General features: G+C 45.1%; 1 protein-coding gene across 2 annotated transcripts in view; it reads left to right on the top strand.

Moving 5' to 3' along the window:
• The window catches only part of OCA2 (OCA2 melanosomal transmembrane protein), a 459069-nt gene that overhangs the window by 113734 nt on the left and 324037 nt on the right, over positions 1–21298 (top strand). The window lies entirely within an intron of this gene.

The raw sequence follows: 21298 nt of genomic DNA, 5'->3' as shown, positions 1-21298 counted from the left end.
AGGTCAAAGTCTGACACCTGTGCTGAATCAGGGATGTCCTGAAAACCTGAACTGCTGGTGCCCTTGAGGACTGGAGTTGCCCACCCCTATACTAGGATATACAGATTTGCTACTGCTTTTTTTCATTTACACACTTTTTGCTCCACTTTCTCTTTTAAGGATCAAGGAATTGATTTTATAAATGCTCTCTCCCTTTGTTTTTAGAGCACACATAGGGCCTCATGCAGTAAGCGCCGATAAGCCCGTTATCGCCAGCTTCTTACAAAAAAAGCCTACGGTGATTCAGTAAGCCCCAATAAGCTGGCGATAAGAGCAAAACTTGCCTTTTTTTTCCCCGAATTTTTTTTTACGGCAGCCGCTCGGTGTTAAGCCACTTTTCGGCACTGATCGCCAGTTTTTCAAACACGCTCTATTCTAGTAGCCCCGACCAGCTTATCACGGCTGATCGCCGCCCTAGAATGGCGAATACCTCTCCAGATCGTCCCGCCACAAAACGTTGGCAAGAAGGTGGGGAGAAGCGGCGAATGAGCGGCGAGACGGTACTGAGAAAAAATCAAGCCTTTTTCCTGCATCGGATTGATGCCGGGGTCTCCGGAGCTGATACCCATTAATACCCGCACCGGAGACCCCCGGCATGAGTCTGATGCAGGAAAAATGCATTTACAGGCAACATAATTACCTTAGCGGTTAACCGCCAAGGTAATGAAGGGTTTAACCACCCATGCCAGGTTTATTGTGGGTAGCGGGGGTGGGTGAAGGGGGTATTTGGCCCTTCTTGGGTGTTAAGGCCTTGCAGGGAGGTTGCGGGTGGACTTAGCAGTATTAACCGCTAGGGTAATGAAGGGGTTAACACTTCCAGCTACCCACCCGCAAGGTCTAAACACCCATCCTTGGGGCTAATAACTGCTTCACCCGCTACCCACAATAAAAACAATACATATAACAGCCCCACTACCCACCTCCTAGGCCCCCACATAAAAACATGATTTTTTTTTTGACATACAGAATTAATACCCCAGGCTGACAGGGGTCCCCGGTGGGCCTGATGGGTGGTCCCCGCTAGGCTCCTTGGGCCTCTAGGTGGTACCCGCGGGCCCCAATGGGGTCCACGGGTGGTGTCTGGGGGTGTCTGGGGGTCCCCAGGTGGTCCCTGTGGGTGTCTGGGGGCGCTCGGGTGGTTCCCACGGGGGTCTTGGTGCTCTCGCGGTTTTCCCATGGGGTCTGGGGGCCCTCGGGTGGTCCCTGTGGGTCCATGGGGCCCCCACAGCTGTGGGGCCCCCGGTTCTTCCCCGCGGGTGTCCCCCATTGGTCCGCAGGTGGTACCCGTGGGCATCTGGGGGTTCTCGGGTGGTACCCGTGAGTGTCCTGGGGTCCTCAGGTGGTCTCCATGGGTCCCCGCTGCCCTGCGGTACCAATCCTGTATGTAAAAAATAAAACAAGGGGTCTCATGGCCAGACCTTTACCCGGCCATCCGCATCACGTATGCGGTAGACAGGGAGGCTCTGACCTTTTCCTTGGTCCATCACATGGTGAAAAGACCGCTCCATGTTGAGCTGGGAGGAGGCAATAATTACCAGAGTGGTCACAGCACAGTCCTGGTTTGCTCCATCAGTCACTTCTGAAGTGACGTATTCTGAAGACATCATAAGATCTGGGTGCAGATCCATGTCTTGAGACGGAATTGCTTGGAGATCCTTCACGTAGAAGTAAGCACCGAGCAGGGCCTCTTCACTGGATACCTCCATCGCAGCCTGCAAGAAGTAAAGGGTTGGTGCCTCACTGCTCTGCTGGCTGCTGATGGTTGTCAGGTCATCCGGAAAACTATCTGGTACCGCCTCCGCTGCACTTGGCACCTCGATGGGCCCTAAGCTTCTTTCCGGTAGACAGGTAGACTGCGGGCAATGGTCCACACGTACCACCTGGTAGTGATCTTCTAGGGGGAACACCTCCGCCAGGACGCGATGCCGGGGTAAGCCATGCTTAAGGAGCTACCATGATCTGCAGTCACCTGGGGATTCACACCCAACACCCCTGGGGCAGTCCACTCACCCTTGTCGTCATTAGGTACTGGTTCCAAACCTCGGACCACTGGTACCATCGTTGTAGGCCAGACCGGCCGTTGTAGGGCACAGGGGCCAACAGCAGGGTCAACAGAAGATGAGGAAATCGGCTCTTTGTCTGTAGCTTCACTTGGGGGGTTGGCCGGCTGGCACATCACCACAGATCGTTGACTACTGTCACCAGTAGAAGTAGATGGGAGTAGGGACACCTCTGCAGGGGAACAGCATCGGGCACCTCGCATTCACAGATGGCTATCGGCAGTAAGCGGTCCTGCTCCTGCGCCACTAGTGGAAGTGCTCCCAACTTTTCGTGGGCAGTCACCTTACCCTGGGGTTCCGACATCTGTGGTTCCGGCACCAGAACCGTATCCAGAAATGTCTGGAACCGGATCTGGAACCGAGTCTGGAACGATGGTTAGGGCGCACGGGACCTCCGAAGCCTCCGTGATCGAGGTAGGTTGGTTCGCAGCCTCGACTGCCCCTGTATTGGAGTTGATCGCATCTTCCTGTGTGGGTTCTGCAGGCTGTAGTCGCAGGGACTGTGCCCCACGGCATTCAGCTAGGAGATGGCAAATCTGCCAGCAACTCATCTATTGAATGGACAAAGCTTGTCATCTGATACATGAGAAAATTTATATAAGAAATATTACATTTTGGTAAAGATTGATTTAAAATACATGGTGGAAATTGTGACATCTATTTGTAAACATGCATATGGAATACAAATAAGCATAAGAAGGGTTGTGAATACAGATGCATTATATTCTGTATAACTTTCTCTAGGATATCTGATAGTCATAAAAATATGAAAATGTCTTAATTATGTGTTTTTTTTTTGTCGTTTCCTTTTTGTGTGTTGTTTGCATCCTTTTTCCAACTTCACAACAGTATGCAAACAAGAGCACATTGTCCATGAACAGTTTTTAGTTTGCAATTTTGAAATCTTTGATTATCAGGGTAGAAAGAAAAATTATATGCTTTACTCTTCTCCCTCTCGGGTCACAACTTACTAAATACATTAAATAACTTCTATGTAGCTCCTCCTTTATCAAGAAAATAATCATTTCACGCATAATGTCAATTATGTTGCCCAGTTATGTCCCCACTATACAGTACTTACTACAAACTGTTAAATTATATCTGTAACCAACCAAGACCTCACAAAAATAAGAATAAGTGTGCCAATACAGGGAGGCTTCTCCAATATATTCCCCTAGCATATGTGTAAAAAAAAAAAAAAAAAAAAGATAAAAGTGCACATCAAGGTATGGACAAACAAAATGTTATGAATAATCGCAATGACATAAATGAAATGTCTGCATTATTTATTGGGTATTATGTAGATATATTTCTTATGGTATTATTTTTCATCAAACTTGGCTTTTTGCATATGTAGCCATGCCTGGTTTGGTTACCAGTCTCCCCTCCCTGCCATGCAAGCCCTGGTAACAGTGCAACAGTGACAGGACCAATCATGGGTTTTCCCCACAGAGGCAGCTTCCCTTGAGTGACAAGGGAGGAGGTGGGACAAGGCCTGAGTTCTGCCCAATCATGGGTTCAGACTTTTTACCTTCCTCCCACTGTACTTAAGGGGTTGCACCACCCAAATTGAGCAGTGTCTCTACCGTTTAGAGCGACAGATATCACACAGGATTGCCTGTGCATTGGCATCCCCTGTTCCTCTTCCCCTTGGAGCAGAGTGAGTGATTACCATTCCTCTGTCCCTGCTAGAGGGGCAGGGAAGAGTAAGGACTGCTTCAGGTGCCCTTGGCCCAGATTGGAGGTCCAGGGACCATCCAGAAGTTGGAAACCTGCAGTGAACTATATTGGGCCTGTGATACTTTGTCAGCAGAGGACCAATAAACCTGTTCCAGTTATCTATACCTGTGTAATCTTACTGGGGGAGTGAAAAACGTTCTTCTGTGGGAGATTGCCTCCATACATCTGGAGCCTGCAGCAGATGGAGTCGCTGTGTACCCAGGAATAGACATCGGTAATGTACCCCAGAAACCTGTCCTGTTCTTCCCAAGATCGGCGGAGACTCAGATCTACGGTAAGCCAGAAGGTATGCACCACACACAGTGTAATGGCAAAATCTCACAGAGGGTGGGGGAAACGGCATTACACATATTTTACATACCTTGGTGTTCTCTCTCCCTGTTGTTTTTCTTCTATTAGATCAGTAACCGGAGATGTTCTAGAAAGGTTGTCGAGTGAAAAAAAATGCAAATGAGATACAATAAACACTGTACAAATTGTAGCCAGATTTACTGTCCACGGAGCTGGGTGAAGAAAAGAAAAATGCTGTGGTTCTGGCGATGGTAAAATCCGTTGCTGCCTATGGGAAAGGGGCCCTTTCTGCTGGGGGGATCCGGACCACTGGTTCCCCTGGCTACGTCTACATGATGAGTTTGGAATTGCAACTGGTATGCTTTTAATTTTAAGGGTCTTTTCCTTGATCTGCCGAAGAAGCTGTTGGGACCATTTTTCTGATAACCCCCCCCCCATAATATTCAAAGAGCGTTTTTGTCTGGAAATGGCCCAAACGGCTTCTTTGCCAGATACAGTATATAATTACCCTCCAAGTATTGTCTCTTTAGTTTACTCTGTGGTAAAAATGATTGAAACTTTTCTCTATATAATCTGGTTGATGACATATCGTCTAGCACAGGGGAACGCAAACTTTTCCTGCTGCGCCCCCTATCTGGCCTGCTCCGGATTCGCGCCCCCCCTGCTACATGCCACCGTGTCAGATGAAGCTCTGGGGTCACATGACGTCAGGTCACGTGACCAGCGGCATCATTTGACGCCTGTGATGTCACGTCACATGACCCCACAGCGTCATTTGACGCCGCGTTGCCATAGAGTCACGTCACAGCTTCTGAATCTCGGTAAGTTTTCCTGTTGCAGAGGCCTCACGCTATCCCCCTGCTTTTAATTTAAATGCCTGGGGGAAGAGTGCGGGACCTCTGCAATCACCCGTGCCCCGCCAGACAAATCTCCTGCACACCCTGGTCTAGAGTGATAAACACACTCATTTTCCCCCTCAAATTATTCTAATCCTAAAAATGTACACATCAGACTAATAAAAAAATAATAAAAAAAAATATATTTATATATATATATATATATATGTTGAAGTTGAAATAATTATTTTGCAATATACTGAAAATAATCTCTTCGATGTAGCTTTCACCCATTGATGCTATATAAAACATAAAGGGGAAATTACATCTTTAATCAAAGTCACACCAGTTATTAAATGCAATCTTGAAGTTGGCAGCTGCTGACAGTGAGAGGTTATGAGGATAGAAGTGACCTGCTGCACTAATGGAATGGCTATGAACATTTTAGCTCTATAAGTGCTTCTTGTCACAAAAGGGTTAATTTGATTCTCTGATGCGGGCCTAGGCACAGACTGAACAATAAAACTTTTGACCATGTAAAGAATGGAAAATAAAGTCATGGCTAAATCTACTGAAAATGTCCAGCGCATTTATAAGGTATAAAGTAGTTTAATGATCCATAGCTTTATTTGTCCTGGAGAAGAGCAGGCTCTTTGTAGATTGTCATACACTTTTAGTAGACCAACAGCCGAGTTCTCCATAGAGGAAATTATAATGTACAGAGCTTTCTAAACTGCTTACAGTAGGTTGATTCTTCAAGTTTACGTAACTTGAAGAAAATTATGATGTTTGGAAACTCTGCACGATGAACATGAAATGTTGTATACGTTTAGTTACTCTGCTTCCTTTTAAACAAAGATATAAAAAGACTATCTTGATCAACAAATTCTATAACTACCCTGAATGTTTTTTTAATAAAATATTAAAGCACAAGACTTGTTCCAATGCATCTGTTGCACCTGCCAAACCTGGCTATTCCTAATGAGTCGGTGGTGCTCCAGGTTAGGGCTTCGCCGAACTGGTATGCATTTTACCTGGTTCGCACTGGCTGAACAGCAGCTCTGCATACAGGCAAAATTAATACATTTTGGCTCATTTGTAGACATCTCTACTAATGTTGAATTAACATGAGAACCTTGTCACTTTACAATTTCTATACATTTTAAAGATACCCTAGCAGTGGTTGAAAGTAGCTTCAAGTAGTGTTGCCTGACCTGAATTGTTTCTCTATAATTAACATTGAGGTAGAGCTATTTTTACCTTAATTTTAGAAATATTTAAATTATGCATAGAAAGCACAGAGAGAGAGAGACTTTATAAAAACATGTTTTTTCTTTAAATTGACAGGCTTCACTTTTTTTTATTTAAACAAAACAAAAAAGTGGCACTCTGGGATTGTAAATGTAAAAAGTAGTGGTCCTCTGTAATTCCTGGTACCTTAACACTTCAATCACTGCTCCCTAAAGATTTAATCTGCTGCATTATACAACTTTTACAGTAAAAGCTGAGACAAGGAAGTACAGAATAAGCAAATCCATTCGGGTGTTTTGTAACTTTCTTGTATCTGGTAAAATGGAGTGTTTTGGTGGTCTAAAAAAAATAAAATAAACAAAAAAAACACTCCACCGTCAATCGGTACTTGGCATTGGAAAATCTGGCTTTATCAGCATATTATGGTGACATTGGTGAAGTGTCACCCACGGGAGAGGCAATTTGTTTAGGCCTGCAGCAGGAAGAGGCCAGTCTTTTGACCGGCTTCATTTCCCTGCTTATTGGAAGGCTTAGTCAGACCGTGATGTCCTTTTTGTCTCTCTAATGGCCAAACCACTTCCGCCCCAGGTCAATTCTTTGAGTCCTGGGCCCTGAGAAACCTGTCTGTGCCATTTATATCCTAATGAACATTTAATATGTCCCTCCACAATAAGGCTACAATTGAATTAATTTGGTTACTAATGTTGACATGTGATACTGGTGTCAAAATAAGAAGACTATACCACCTAAAACGATGTGATGGCTATTAGTAATTTTTCGCAGACTTCTCTTTGGTACATGGTTTTTAAATTGGCTTTTTTTTCTAAAACTTTGCCAGTGGTAGTTGGAAAAATGTGTTTTACGTTTATTGACCATGTCACTCATTATGGAGCCTGACATGTTCATGAATTACACTGGCACTTACAAAAGTGATGTTTTTGTAGCATGTCAAGGATAAAGATCGTCTCCAAATCTTGGTGATTTCTTGTTCACAACAGGACAGGGGTACTAATTGGTTTTTGCTCCTCCCTCAGCACAATAGGACAGGAAACTCTTCTGCAGGTACAGTACCTGGTATTGAAGTCCCTCAGTCTACCGGCAAAACAGTATTTTTACTGTCCTACAGTGTAGCAGTAAAGGTTTTATTTTCTTAAAATGGAACTCCAGGATTGCAGTTAGTGAACAAATCAATTATATCTGCCATCACAGTCTCCATGGGTAATAAATTGCACGTTTTAACTGCCCTTACTTTAAAGAAAGATGTCACACTCTCTACGGCACCATGCAGACCCGGCCATGATACTTTAAGGGGCAACTCCAACCAATGGTGCCTGATCTTTCTGAAGCATTTCTGAGGACTCAGGAGACTGCTATTGCTGACAGAATCAGTTTGGACGCTGGATCAGGCACAGGGTCACTGCCCAAAAATTCTAGGTGAGTCCCTAGATAAGGAAAATGATTGTTATGCAAAACAGTGCCTAGCAGTGAAATGATCTCCAGTTTTATGTGTGTATGTTTTTATGGAGTACCTCTGGGGTTCATCTGGAGTAAGGAACTTCTAAGACAGCCCTTGATGCATTACTTCATAAGAAGAAAGTGGCAAAGAGAGACAGAATTTGTGTGGCTTGTAATAAGCCAGCTCTCAAAGCGAAAAGGCTATGCCAACTTTTTTAAAGTTAGAGGCCATAGAGCCTAATGACCAAATGTCTACTTTCTTGTCCTGCATGAAGGACATGATCTCTCACCGTGTTGAATTAACTGTGTTACATGTGACTAAACAAACCCAGAAGAGATTGAGGTCCCACCAGATGAGTCTGTAGAAGAGCATCTTCGTCGAAAGAGTCTGATGTCTTACAACAGTACTCTTAATGGAAATACTGGAATACATCTGATCAGAGAGCCACCAAATTAATAAAGGGGATAGACAATCTAACTTATTGAGGAGAGGCTAGCTAAATTAGATTTATTTACATTAGAAAAGAGGCGTCTAAGAAGGGATATGATAACAATATACAAGTATATCCAGGGACCGAACAAGGAGCTTTAAAAATAACTATTCATTCCAAGGGCAGTACAAAGGACTCAGGGTCATCCCTTAAGGTTTGAGGAAAGGAAATTTCATCAGCAACAAAGGAGAAGGTTCTTTAAAGTATGGGCAGTTAAAACGTGGAATTCATTACTCATGGAGACTATGATGGCAGATACAATAGATTTGTTCCAAAAAAAAGTTGGACATCTTTTTAGAAAGGCAACATAAACAGGGATATACCAAATAAGTAAACATGGGAAGGATGTTGATCCAGGGAGTAATCTGATTCCAAGAATTGGCAGTCAGGAAGGAATTTATTTTTCCTCTTCATTGGATGATTTTTCACTGGGGTTCTTTGTTTGCCTGCCTTTGGATCAATATATTATAAGTACGGATATAGGATAAAGTATCTGTCATCTATATTTAGCATAGGTTGAACTTGGACAAAATGTAAAAAGAAAAAAGACGGCGCACAACTCCCATAGCGTAAAATATAAATTATATTGTGATAAATACAAAGGGTGCTATATGCTCGTACAAAAAATCCAATAGTTAAAACAGGGCATGTTTGGGGCACATGTTACCACTGCAGCATACAACATGTCATGGATCAGCATGCCGCCGTCGACATCACTCGGGTCCTGTCCAGGAAGGTGAAGATGTCCCGATGTTCTGGCACTCTGGTCTCTGGACTTGCTTCCGTGGCTGTATACTTTGCAGATGCGGTAAAGGTCTCCCCAGCAGGGAGCTCACGGTATTGGGGAAGTAATACTGGAACAGTTGCGTCCCACACTGTTGCTCTCAGGCTCAAGACCCATGGTGTGAGCTATTCTATCAGCTGACACTTGAGTAGGGACAGCCCCAAATAGACCTCATTTTGTCCCATCGAAACAAAAAGGTAGACAATTTCTGCTCAAGGTACTCCCACCAGTTTGCCAGTCAAGTAGACAAATTTAAGTTTCCCTTGGAATTTCAATCAATTGTACATTTTCCCACTAATCCCATTTATTGCAAAGGTCCTGAGAAATAGAAGTACACTGGCGACACACTTTATTCGAGCTCGGCTAGTCCCACGAATTCGGGTATACCCGGGTGTATTGAGGTTTGTGACTGTTTTCTGCCCGAGTATATTGGGTTATTTTCTAGGCAGGGATTGAAGCATTTTATTCCCCCTGGCTGCAATACTGCACAGTATATATATATACTGCATTACAATTCATGAATTTATGCCATCTGGTAGACACGCGAAGCATTGCAGCCTATTAAATCCTAATCATTATCATTTAACAAATCAGCCGCCCATCAGCCAGGCATGAACCCAGGCTGGGAAGGCAAATGCAACGGGGCTTGTCAGAGGTGAGGAGCGGCGCATTCCAGGTATCTGCCAGGTACATACCAGGTATTTGCTCGAATAAAGTGTGTCGGTGCAGTATAAACAAAGCAGAGGTTGTAGCGATAATACCATACTGGCCAAGAATGATATGGTTTCCCCATCTTGTAAATATGGCAGTACATCTACCCTGACATCTCCTACTTTCTCAGAAGCAACTAAAGCAAAGCCCAGTGAAGCCCTTGGAAATTGGTCCTAGCAGCATGGCGGTTGAGTGGCAAACATTTTAACGAAGGGCTGTTCTGACAGAGCAAGGCCAACTCTGTCAGCCAGGAAAATATCAACCTCATTGATCTACTTTAGCATATGGCACTGTTTTTTTCAGGAACGTGTTAGGAAAATGAACATCAATTGTTTCAATTATTCTTCTGTCGCCCTTGTTGAATTTTTAAAGGTTGGATTCAACAAGAACCTCCGTTTATGTTCACTAAAAGTTCAAGTGTCCACTTTGTCCACTTTACTAGAAAAGTATCTAGCATTAAATCATCTAGTGCTGAGATAGACCCCAAATAAAATGTTCCGTACCAACGCAGGATCTTTCCTTGTGTTACTGCAGATGCTCTAGTGGATCACTGATTCAAACCATTGCAGCAAATACCATTTAGATTAAAATGGTCCTCATTTAACACCTTTGTGAAATCCTACAAAATTCACGTTCAAGCCTCAAGCTTTCCTGCCAATTCAATCAATACATTGAATAAATTGTCAACTTAAATGATTTCTCTTTGTCCTTTTTTTTCCTGTTTTGTAAGCTTTGGTATGTAGTACCCACTGCCATGTGGAGAACAGCAAAAGAAAATTATGGCAAACTGAATACATTTTCTCTTTTTCTCTTTTCCTGTGCTCCCACTAATGGAAGTGGATACACCATACCCTCCCTATAATTAACGTATCTCGGTTCTGTTTTATAGCTACCTGAGAAACTGAAGACTGAGCTCCTCCCTCCATGCAGTAGTCCGTGCAGTAGGACAGGAAACTCTTCTGCAGGTTCCTGGTATAGAAGTCCCTCCCTCTACCTGCAGAACAGTCTTTGGTTTCTCCCATAGCTATAAAATATAACTGAGATACGTTAAATATAGGGAGGGTATGATGTACCTACTGCCATTAGTGGAGTAAAGGAAGATTAAGCTAAATTGACTACATTTTCTCTTATTTGATACAGTAAATGATCATATCTACTCAGTGAAGATAGTAGACTTTTGGAATATTCAAGTTCCCAATCAAGATTGAGTGTTAAATTATCACTGTGCATTTTCTTTCTAAATTTGACTGAAAGGTGGTGATCATTTAAAAAAAATGTGTTGTAATTTTTGGGGTGTGTGTGTGTATAATGCACCAATAATAAAGAGGGTGAATTAACATGGTAAATAAGTAGGCGTATAAGATGTAAATTAGTGCAATCTGTTAGTATTGCCACAAGTCCAATAAGCATTATTAAGGTCAAGTGAGGAAACTTCCGTTCCTGGCCACGGCCCGAGTTATAGACCATAAGTATGATGCCGACCACATCTGGCGTAAAGTACTACTGGCCACAGAATGGAAGCAGTACCCTCTATATTAAGCCTACCTGAGGCCCCGGGAGTCCATTATTCGCTGGTGCAGGTGGGTGTAGCCGAACCACTGGCTATGTCCACGCCCCAGAGAGATTACCCTGGTCCGTCGAGTGCCACAATGTGTACTCCATTCCGTATCCCCGAGAGCAGTATGACCCCCATGTGGCCCGCAGCTATTGGCCTAGGAGTGTCTTTCGCCCCCTCCACTATCCGGCAATCCCTGAGTAGGAGCAGTATGTCCAGACTTGATACAAACAGCCCTTCTGTAGGAAATATTCCGCCTAAGTCGCATCAGTACCGGAAGCTGAAGGCGTTCTCTGGAGATAAACTGACGCCCTTGGGATAGGTGGGGTTGAAGAATGGTTGGACCACGCTGAACAAGTACTACCCGGATGGTCCTGCACTGACGCAGTGAGGAGGCAGCAAATTATTGAATGCCTACGACCACCCGCCTCCCATATGGTACATTGCTACAGAGATAACCATCCGGATGCCGACACGCACGGGGTACTACATGCACTCACCAAAGCCTACGGGACACCGGTGGACTCATTCGCATTGATGGCCAAATTCCATGCGCTGGCCCAGAAAGAAGGAGAAATGGTATCTGACTTTCTTAGGCATCTGCATTTGGATCTCTTGAATCTTGGATTTGGAGGAGGAAAGTAGGAAAGCAGATGGGCTTCAAACCACGCAACTCTTGAGGTGACTCCTCTCGTTGCACCCGGTATCTGTAAGAGTCAACGGATGCCTCGTCCTGGGTCAAGCCTTGTCTTTTGACCAACTTATGGACCGAGTACAGGCTCACGAAACCGTGCTGTTGGGTCGGGATTTGAATACGGCCAAGAAAACAGGGGTTTCCCCCAAGGAAGCAAAGAAAGGAGAGGCTAGAGCGAGACCAGCTGAGGAAGTGAGTCAAGAAAAGGAGGAGCCTGATGAACCTGAGGTTGACCGGGGAGACTCCACCTCAGGAAGATCCTCCCCTGCTTTCAGGAACAATTCCACAAGGAGTAATATACAGTGTTACGGCTGTGGCAAGATGGGGCATATCTCTTCCTACTGTTCCGTAAAAAGGAAGATGGCATCCAGGCCTGCGAAATCCATGCTGTGCACCCCCCGGACCGCTGAAACCGCCCTTGTGTCCGATGAGGGTACGGCTCTGGAGGCTAATGAAGTGCCGGCCCCACCACAGATGGGCAGCCGCATCCGCCCGCCAGCTATCGTCAAGGTCGTTATCGAGGGTAACTAGGCACCTGCTCTACTGGATACTGGTTCTCAAGTAACCATTGTATATCGACCCTTTTATGATCAGCACCTTCACCGGTTACCCCTATTGTCCGCAGACACCATGAGATTAAGGGGACTGAGCCATGAAGACTACCCTATCGATGGAGTGGTGAGAGTACATTTGGACATTCCACAGTTGAATACCGGCAAGCATCATCCCATGGAAGTGGAAGCGTTAGTGTGCCCTGAACCCCAACATCATCCTAGTGCCCCTATAATCATGGGGACCAATACTGACATAGTACAAGCCGTGATCCGTATGTACTTGCAGGAGGCGGGTGAACTACCGTTGATGGCATTAGCAGCGTACCCTGCATTACAAGAGGCATGCTGTAGGATAGCTGCCGAAGAAGAGCATGGGGTTTTGTATAACATTGAGCATGGATTGACTGAGATTCCACCAGGGGGAGGAAGGATGATGACAGCAGCTTGTTGCTACCCTGAAAGAAGCAAGGAGGATCGACTATGCTCATTGGAGATTACTGCAGACGATGACCAGCAGTGTGGATACAAGTTGTTGGCCTCAGTACGAGAGTGGCCGTTTAGAATTCCGAATAGAGTACGGGTCTATGTGAGGAACCTTTTTCCCTATCCCATGCCCATTGATCACGGGCAGCAGCTGGGCTGAATATATCCTGTTTCTCCAGAAGGGAAGATGGGAGCTAGGTTGCCAGCCGCTACCACCACAACCGCTGCTGCTAAATTGGCATTTGATTTCGGAGATTCCCCTTTGACGGCTGATTGGAAAAAAAGGTTACAGACCAAGCTGGAAACAGACACAGAGTATTCTCCATCGGGGATATGGATGTGGAGTGCAGCCGCAGTGCCCAGCATACCATCCGGCTTAGCGATACGATGCCCTTCCGAGAACGATCTCGTCGCATCGCTCCGAGGGATGTGGACGATGTGAGGAAACTGCTAACCGAAATGGAGGAGGCCGGAATTGTTCGGGGATCACGTAGTCCTTATGCCTCGCCCATCGTAGTAGTGCATAAGAAGAACGGGACGGTACGCCTATGTGTGGACTATAGAACCTTGAATAACCGTACTGTACCCGGTCAGTATACCCTTCCGCGAATTGAAGGCCCCCTGAACGCCCTATCCAGGAATAAGTGGTTTAGTGTGCTGGATCTAAGGTCAGGATACTATCAGGTGCCTATGAACTCTGAAGATCAAGAGAAGACAGCTTTCATTTGTCCCTTAGGGTTTTATCAATTCACGCGTATGCCTCAAGGGATATGTGGCGCTCCAGCCACCTTTCAGCATCTGATGGAAAAGACAATTGGAGATATGAATCCCCGGGAATGCTTAGTGTACCTGGACGATATCACAGTGTTCGGGAAAACGTTGGAGGAACATGAGGAACGGCTGTTGAAAGTGCTGGATCGACTCAGTACCGAAGGGCTTAAGCTGTCCATGGATAAGTGTCGGTTCTGCTGCACCTCAGTGACTTATGTGGGTCATATTGTGTCAGCTGAAGGAATAGCTACCGACCCTGGGAAGATATAAGCCATGGTGAACTGGCCGCGGCCCAATAACGTTCAAGAATTATGGTAATTTCTGTGGTTTTGTGGGTATTACCGAAGATTTGTGGAAGGCTATTCTGGCAAAGCGAAGATTCTGAACAACCTCCTCAAAATCTACCCCAAAGACACGGGACGGAAGGCCACTTCGGCGCAAGCACCATTTGGGGACAATTGGACTACTGCATGCGAGCATTCATTCCTAGGTCTTAAGACGAACTTAACACAGGCTCCAGTATTGGCGTATGCGGATCCTGATCGAGCGTATGTTCTGCATGTGGATGCTAGTTTCAACGGGTTGGGAGCGGGGTTACACCAGAAATATGATACTGGACTTCGACCGGTGGCGTATGCCAGCCGAAGCCTGACCCCTAGTGAACAAAACTATCCGGTACACAAATTGGAGTTCCTAGCCCTCAAGTGGGCTATAGTGGTCAATCTGCACGACTAGTTGTATGGCGTTCATTTTGAGGTCCGGACTGATAATAATCCTATGACATACATCAACACTTCTGCTAAGCTCGATGCTACAGGCCACCGTTGGTTAGCGTCACTGTCAAACTATCAATTCAACCTTAAATATAAGCCCGGGCCTACGAACATAGGTGCGGACGCTGTCGCGGAGACCAGGGCTTGACCCTACTTCAGATGAGGAAGTTTGGGAAGAAATTCCGGGACCCGGCATACGGGCTTTGTGTTCTATAGCTATATATTGTGTTCTATAGTGTTAGATGATCGAGTAGCCTTTTCTGAATTAAGGATAGCGGATTCAATAGGATGCCAACCAAAAGCGATAAGATTATCGCCTGGAAAGATTTGGTGCAATATCAAATTCATGATCGCGTGGTAGGAATAGTTCGCCAAGCGCTGCAACAAAATAATCCTTTCATAATTAACCGAGCCCCTAAAGAAATGATAGCCCTACTAATGAAGGAAATAGGAAAATTTGAAGTTGAAAACTGTCTTATTGTATAGGATTGTACCATATCACAACCATCCTGATAGGCGCCAGTTATTTCTACCCAAAATTCTGCAACCCATGGTCCTACGGGCGTTACATGACGATCACGGTCATCTTGGCATTGACAAAACATTCGGGCTACTGCGTGATCGATTCTATTGGCCCAAAATGAGAGAATCCGTGGAGATACATTGTAGGCGGTGTACTCGCTGTATACAAAGGAAAACACTACCCACTCGGGCGGCACCCATGGCCTATCTGAAGAGCTCCGGACCCATGGGTCTGGTGTGTATGGATTTTCTTTGCATCGAACCTGACACCAGGGGTATCGGAAATGTACTTGTGATCACAGATCACTATACCAGATATGCTCAAGACTTTCCTACTAAAGACAAACGGGCTGTGACGGTGGCTAAAGTCTTATGGGATAAGTACTTCCTTCATTATGGACTGCCAAATCGATTGCATTCAGATCAAGTTCGGGATTTTGAAAGTAATCTTATACGAGAATTGCTTAAGTTACTGAGTATCACCAAGTCCCGAACTACACCGTACCACCCGGAAAGGGACGCTATGCCTGAACGTTTCAATCGAACGCTGCTCGACATTCTGGGTACTCTGAAAGGCTCACAGAAAACTGAATGGAGTAAGCACGTAGAGACTTTAGTGCATGCTTATAATTGTACTCGCCATGAATACACTGGGTATACTCCTTTTTTCCTGATGTTTGGACGAGAAGCTTGGCTACCAGTGGATGTACGTCTGCGGATATCTACCGATGGGGTATCCAATAGGACGCATTTCCAGTATGTGCAAAGGTTACAAGACAGCTTGCAGCAGGCATATAGGTTAGCAGAGAAAGCGGCGGCCCAATTAAATGTGAGTAACAAGAGACGCTACGATCATAAAGTGCGCCATAAGGAAATCCGTCCAGGAGATGTTGTCCTCCTTCGCAATCTAAGTGTCCCCGGAAAGCATAAATTGGCTGACCGTTGGAGAGATGGTGTATATGAGGTGGAGTCGCAGATGCCTGGCCTCCCGGTGTACCGTATTAAAGACTCAGAAGGACGGGTAAAGGTATGGCATAGAAATCATCTACTTCCTATACCTGAAGTGGAAGATGAAGATTTGGAAATAACAGCTGCTGCCCTAGATGGGGAGTGTAGTCGTACGCTCACAGAGGTATGCAAGGGAGACTGATTATAGTGAAATTAAATAAGCCTTTTATTGCGCCTTTTCCTTAACACCAGGAAACCATCCAAACAAGGGGTAAACAAAGCTTCTATTCACTTGGGAGTATTTCTAGTGAAATACTATGCAGTTCACAACTCCCTTAGATAAGCATGTCTCCCAGCCTCAAACATATAGCATGAAATGAACAGATATAAAAAGTCTTGTAAATAAAAGTCTTATCTGTTCCTTGTGGTTTGGAGGGAAAATCTTCTCTGTCCCTGGTTCAGCTCCCTTGTCTTCAGGGTTTGTCAGCATTCAAGTTTAGAAGTTTCCCCTGTGTCTTGAAAGCAGCTCTGCTGTTTATTCTGGCAGGGCTCAAGACAAGTGTCTCCAAGTTCAGCTCAGGTGTGAGCTAAGGAGTCTCACTTCCTGACTCAAAAGACAGGCTTTTCTAAGCAATCTAGTGTTGGAGTGTCTGACTGGACAGTCAGACTGTGTGAGCTAGTTTGGTTCCAGAGGAGTAGGGCCTAGTTAGCAAGAGGTGGTCCAGTGCCTCTCACCCTGCCTAGGGGGTGAGGGAAGAGCTAGCCCCACCCTGAGCGCCTGCGGCTTGGGGTGGTGGCAGGGATACAGAGAGATCCAGACAGCCCATCATGCGGGTGTACGTCTGGAGGGAAAGGAGAAGGAGGGAAAAGACCTGTACCTGTATTACTGCTGCTGCTGTGTGCTGTGTGCTGCTACTGATCTGTGAGTACAATAAAGAGAGCTGTTGCTGATTTTATCAAAGACTGTGTGATTCTGGAGCATTCACCCTGGGACCAGGGATCTTTTTCTATAAGGGTCCTACCCCACATCCCTGGGAAGTTATAGAAGATGGAGGCAATTCACCACTAGGAGAATGGAGGCAACTACCCCAGAAGCCTGGTCCTGTGTCCCCAACAACACCGCGGGAAGCTCAGGCCCTCCTGTTACCTGCAGGTACACACCACCAAAGCGCATGTAACCGCCCTCACTACACCCTAGATATACTGTAGCATCTGTGTCTAGGGGGGGGGGGAATATGGGTTACATACATATAACTAAATATATATTTTTTTGAAGCAGGGCATCTCTGGAGCTGAACCACGCTCATTTTAGCTCTGGGGACCCCTTGCTTCCTGAGATACTTACCTCAGAAGAGGGTGCCGGAATCTCTGCAAAGTTTATAGGTCATGCATCACGTAGGCCAATAGGAAAGGATGTCTCGGCTTTCTATTGCCCCATTGGATATTTAAGCCACCATTTTGATAGTCCCAACTAGCCCCGTCTGGGCTTCTACATTTTCCCGCTAATTTTACTTATTCCTATTCATTTATATCGGGGGTGCTCAAACTTTCTTTGCTGCACCCCCCCTTCCTGCTCTGTCTCTGAGTCGCGCCCCCTCCTTTCGCCGTCAAATGATGTCGCGGGGTCATGTGAAGTCACATTAATGTACCTTAATATATATACAGCTTTGTACATTAATGGTGCTATATATATAAAGACATACAATACAATACAATCATTAGACAACGCTTTGCCATGGCGACAGGCGTCAATTGACCATGTCACATGGCGTCATTTGATGCCCGTCGCCACAGAGATGCGTGTACGCGAAGCCTGGTAAGTGAATTCACAGAGGCCTTGCGCTGAATAGCGCAGGGCCTCTGTAATTGTCAGACCCCCTAAAATCTGTCATGCCCCCAATTTGCGCACCCCTGATTTAAATAATAAAAAAATGCATTTAAAACAGAGATTCTAATGGAAAGCCTTTTTCAATTCTGATAAGTACAAAGACAATCATCACAGTTTTGGTCTAATTACTACAGTGTTTTTGTATTTTATTTGATAGAACGTGCAGTTTATCCCATTTAGAGACACATTTATGAAAAGGAGTTCAATAAAGGAAGGCTGAGTAAGATACATGGACGTAGCTGCTGAACTGACTTATAGTACAGCCATAGCCAATTTGTTTAAAAAAAAATTCTCATGCCACATGAATGACGTTTATGTCTTCTAGTCCCCCTGCCACTTTGAATTAAACACATAGCCTGGGTTCCCCATGGTCCCCCATCTGCCCCCTACCTCTGGCTGCAGCTGCCTCTGGCAGCGGAGACTGGGGGAGAGCGTGGGGAGGTTGCTGCAGGTGACTCGATCGCCTGAGGTTACTGTCGGCTCCCCTTGCAGGGCGCCGCCATCATGGTCGTGATTGCACATGCGCAAAATGCCGCGAATGCGCAGTATAGGCGCGCGAGGCGGTCATTAGGAAGAATAGATCCAGAATAGAGACTACAGCTCCCAGGATGCACTAGGGCGACGGACCACATGGCCTGCAGCAGCCAATAGCGGGGCCGGATTCTCCTGTCTGGAGAATGATACATTTCGTGTGCAGAGGAGCACGGCAGTCTGAGCTGGGACGAAGATGCCGTAGGGTGTGCATGTGCAGGGTGTCCGTGACCCCTGTACTAGGCCAGAGACCCCTTAGGCCCCGACTCCCACATAGATTGTGGCTGTGCTAGGGACTTGCACTTAGATAGGGACATTGCCTGCTTAGCACTCCAGTTCAGGGACACAGTCAAGACGTGGCTGCGGACTGCTGATCGGTGGTCTGGGACCAGACCACCATATTAAGAGACTATCTTCCAAGGTGATACAATCCACACGGGAGGTCATCCCACATGGAGGCGGACGTTGTCGTTGACAACAACCGTCGCTGGATCAGTGGATCCCATCCTTCCATTGTTGGTGTTACTGGGTGTTGGAGCACCCAGTAGGTACTACAAGTGCACCAACTATAAACATGTTAGTGGGGGCAGCGCTATGTCACACATTTGGGTTGGAGTTGCTACTCATGGACACTACGGTGGTTGGGTGCCCGAGGGCCATCAGGACTTTGTGGGAATATATTGCCAGTGTGTGGACACAGAGTTGGTGGTTATTGGAGGGCACGGTCGTGTGTGACCGGGTTTGTGGGACTGTATATATATATATATATATATATATATATATATATATATATATATATATATATATATATATATATATATATATATATATATGAGAGAGGAGAGAGCGCACGCCCCATAGTATAAAACCGTAAATTTATTGAGGGGAAGGGGGGGAAAAAATACACTCACAAGGGTACAAGATATAAAAGCATTGCGTGATAATAATCACCACCATCCGGTAGCTGCACTCGGTTCTTGGGAAGCGCCCGATCTCGATGATGGATGAACCACAGTCCTGCAAGATGTCCAAGGCAAGTAGATACGTTCCAGAGATCGTAAAGTGTCGCTCCTTGCTGGCAAGTCTCTGTGTTGTTGGCGCTCGGATCGGTCTGCTCCTGCACTCCGTGATGACGTAGTGTCTCTGCGTCCTACGTGATGACGCTCCCTATATATATATATATACCCAGAGGAAAGTCCTGCCAGGGCAGTGTGCTGTTTTGTCACTGCTAATACATGTCTTTTTGCTATATCTGAGTGTTGCTGCTTTTGTGCCTTCTCTTATATATATAAACAGATAGAGCACAGCTGGCACTCCATGCAAAAGAGTCAAATCATCAGGTGCATGTTCCATAAGTATATGCAACAGATTGCCTTCCCAGCAGGGAAAGCAAAGAAACAGCACTCAGTAGTATGTAGCAAAAAGATTGTAGTCAAACAACATGACAGCACATGTGTAAACCGTTTCGGTCCACTAAGGACCTTCTTCAGCAAAACCCCTGAAGAAGGTCCTTAGTGGACCGAAACGTTGGTTTACACATGTGCTGTCGTGTTGTTTGAATACAATATTTTTGCTACATCCTACTGAGTGCTGTTTCTTTGCTTTCCCTGCTAGGAAGGCAATCTGTTGCATATATATATATATATATATATATATATATATATATACCCCGTTATAGCGCGGTTCTCGGGGGCCACCCAATCTGACAGCGCTAGAACCAGGGTCGCGCTAATTTTAAAAAAAATGGCCGCCGCGCGCCCGATCGGGAGGAGGGAGGTAAGAGGTGGCCGGCAGCCCTACACGTCCCCAGCAGTTTTCTAGAACCGTGAAACCTCCTGAATAATATGTTTAAACACTCTTCTAACAACAAGTAATGGAAGTCTAGGTCATTGTGAATCTGATACTGTGTGGGTTTTTTGTGCCAACATTGTAAAATGCCCCCAAAAATGTAAACTGATGCAATTAGCCGTGCTAAATTCTTCTGTGAGTGTGTGGTGAACAAGTATTTGTTAACAAAAACCACCTTCGATATATACAATATATGTGTCGTATATGCACTTTATTTTAAAGGTTTCTATGTCAGAGATTCAGCTTCGTCTCCCTGACCGCCTTTCCATAGATATGTTTGGGTGTCTCACAAACATGATGATAAATGTTTGCACATAAAGCATATTATCATTTACCCTGAACACATTGGGGTCTATCATATTTGGAGGCACTTAACATGAATTATATCTTGTTCATTCTAAAATTAGGAGTATAATGTCATTTTTGCAGACTCGTAACTTACAGTATTTTCCCAAACTTGTTTTTGGGAAATCAAAAAAATTTTTATCACATGAAAGCACTAAACTTGACCCTTCATTTGAATGGTTGGTTAAATAGTTGTCCAATGTCTGTCTTCTTTAAAGCAGCAGTTCATGCGGCCATTTAAAAAAAAAAATTCCCTTTAATATGTGCATCAATACAATTCATAGAATGATAAGTAATTACCTAAGTTGCTGATCGTTCTGTTCTCCTGTGATCAATCGGTGAAGATTTGGCTTCACTAAATGGCTGTCAGTGCAGCAGAAGAGGACCAAAGATGCAAAGTTCTATGGGGGAAGATCATGTGACCAGGCAGTCACTAGATACAGTACAACACTAGATACAATTGGTGCTCTGCTGAAAGAGGGCAGGGATCAAAAAGGGGTGTGCCAGGGCCTGTTTAAGAAGTGGATGTGACTTTAATATTTGCTATAGAAACAAAAAATGCTTGTTACATTATAATACATTAAAAATGTAATTCAGAATTGTGTTTTTTTGTTGTTTTTTTTTAAATGCTACATATATTTTCTCATGGTACAGAACTGATTTCTTTGAAAACAAACAAACAAACAAACAAACAAACATAGGATATAGCTTGGTCTGCAGCTTTAAAT

This window comes from Ascaphus truei, chromosome 3 (assembly GCF_040206685.1).
Source record: "Ascaphus truei isolate aAscTru1 chromosome 3, aAscTru1.hap1, whole genome shotgun sequence".
NCBI lineage: Eukaryota > Metazoa > Chordata > Amphibia > Anura > Ascaphidae > Ascaphus > Ascaphus truei.
Note: the sequence above shows the minus strand (reverse complement) of the source record. Positions and strands in the feature narration are given on the sequence as shown.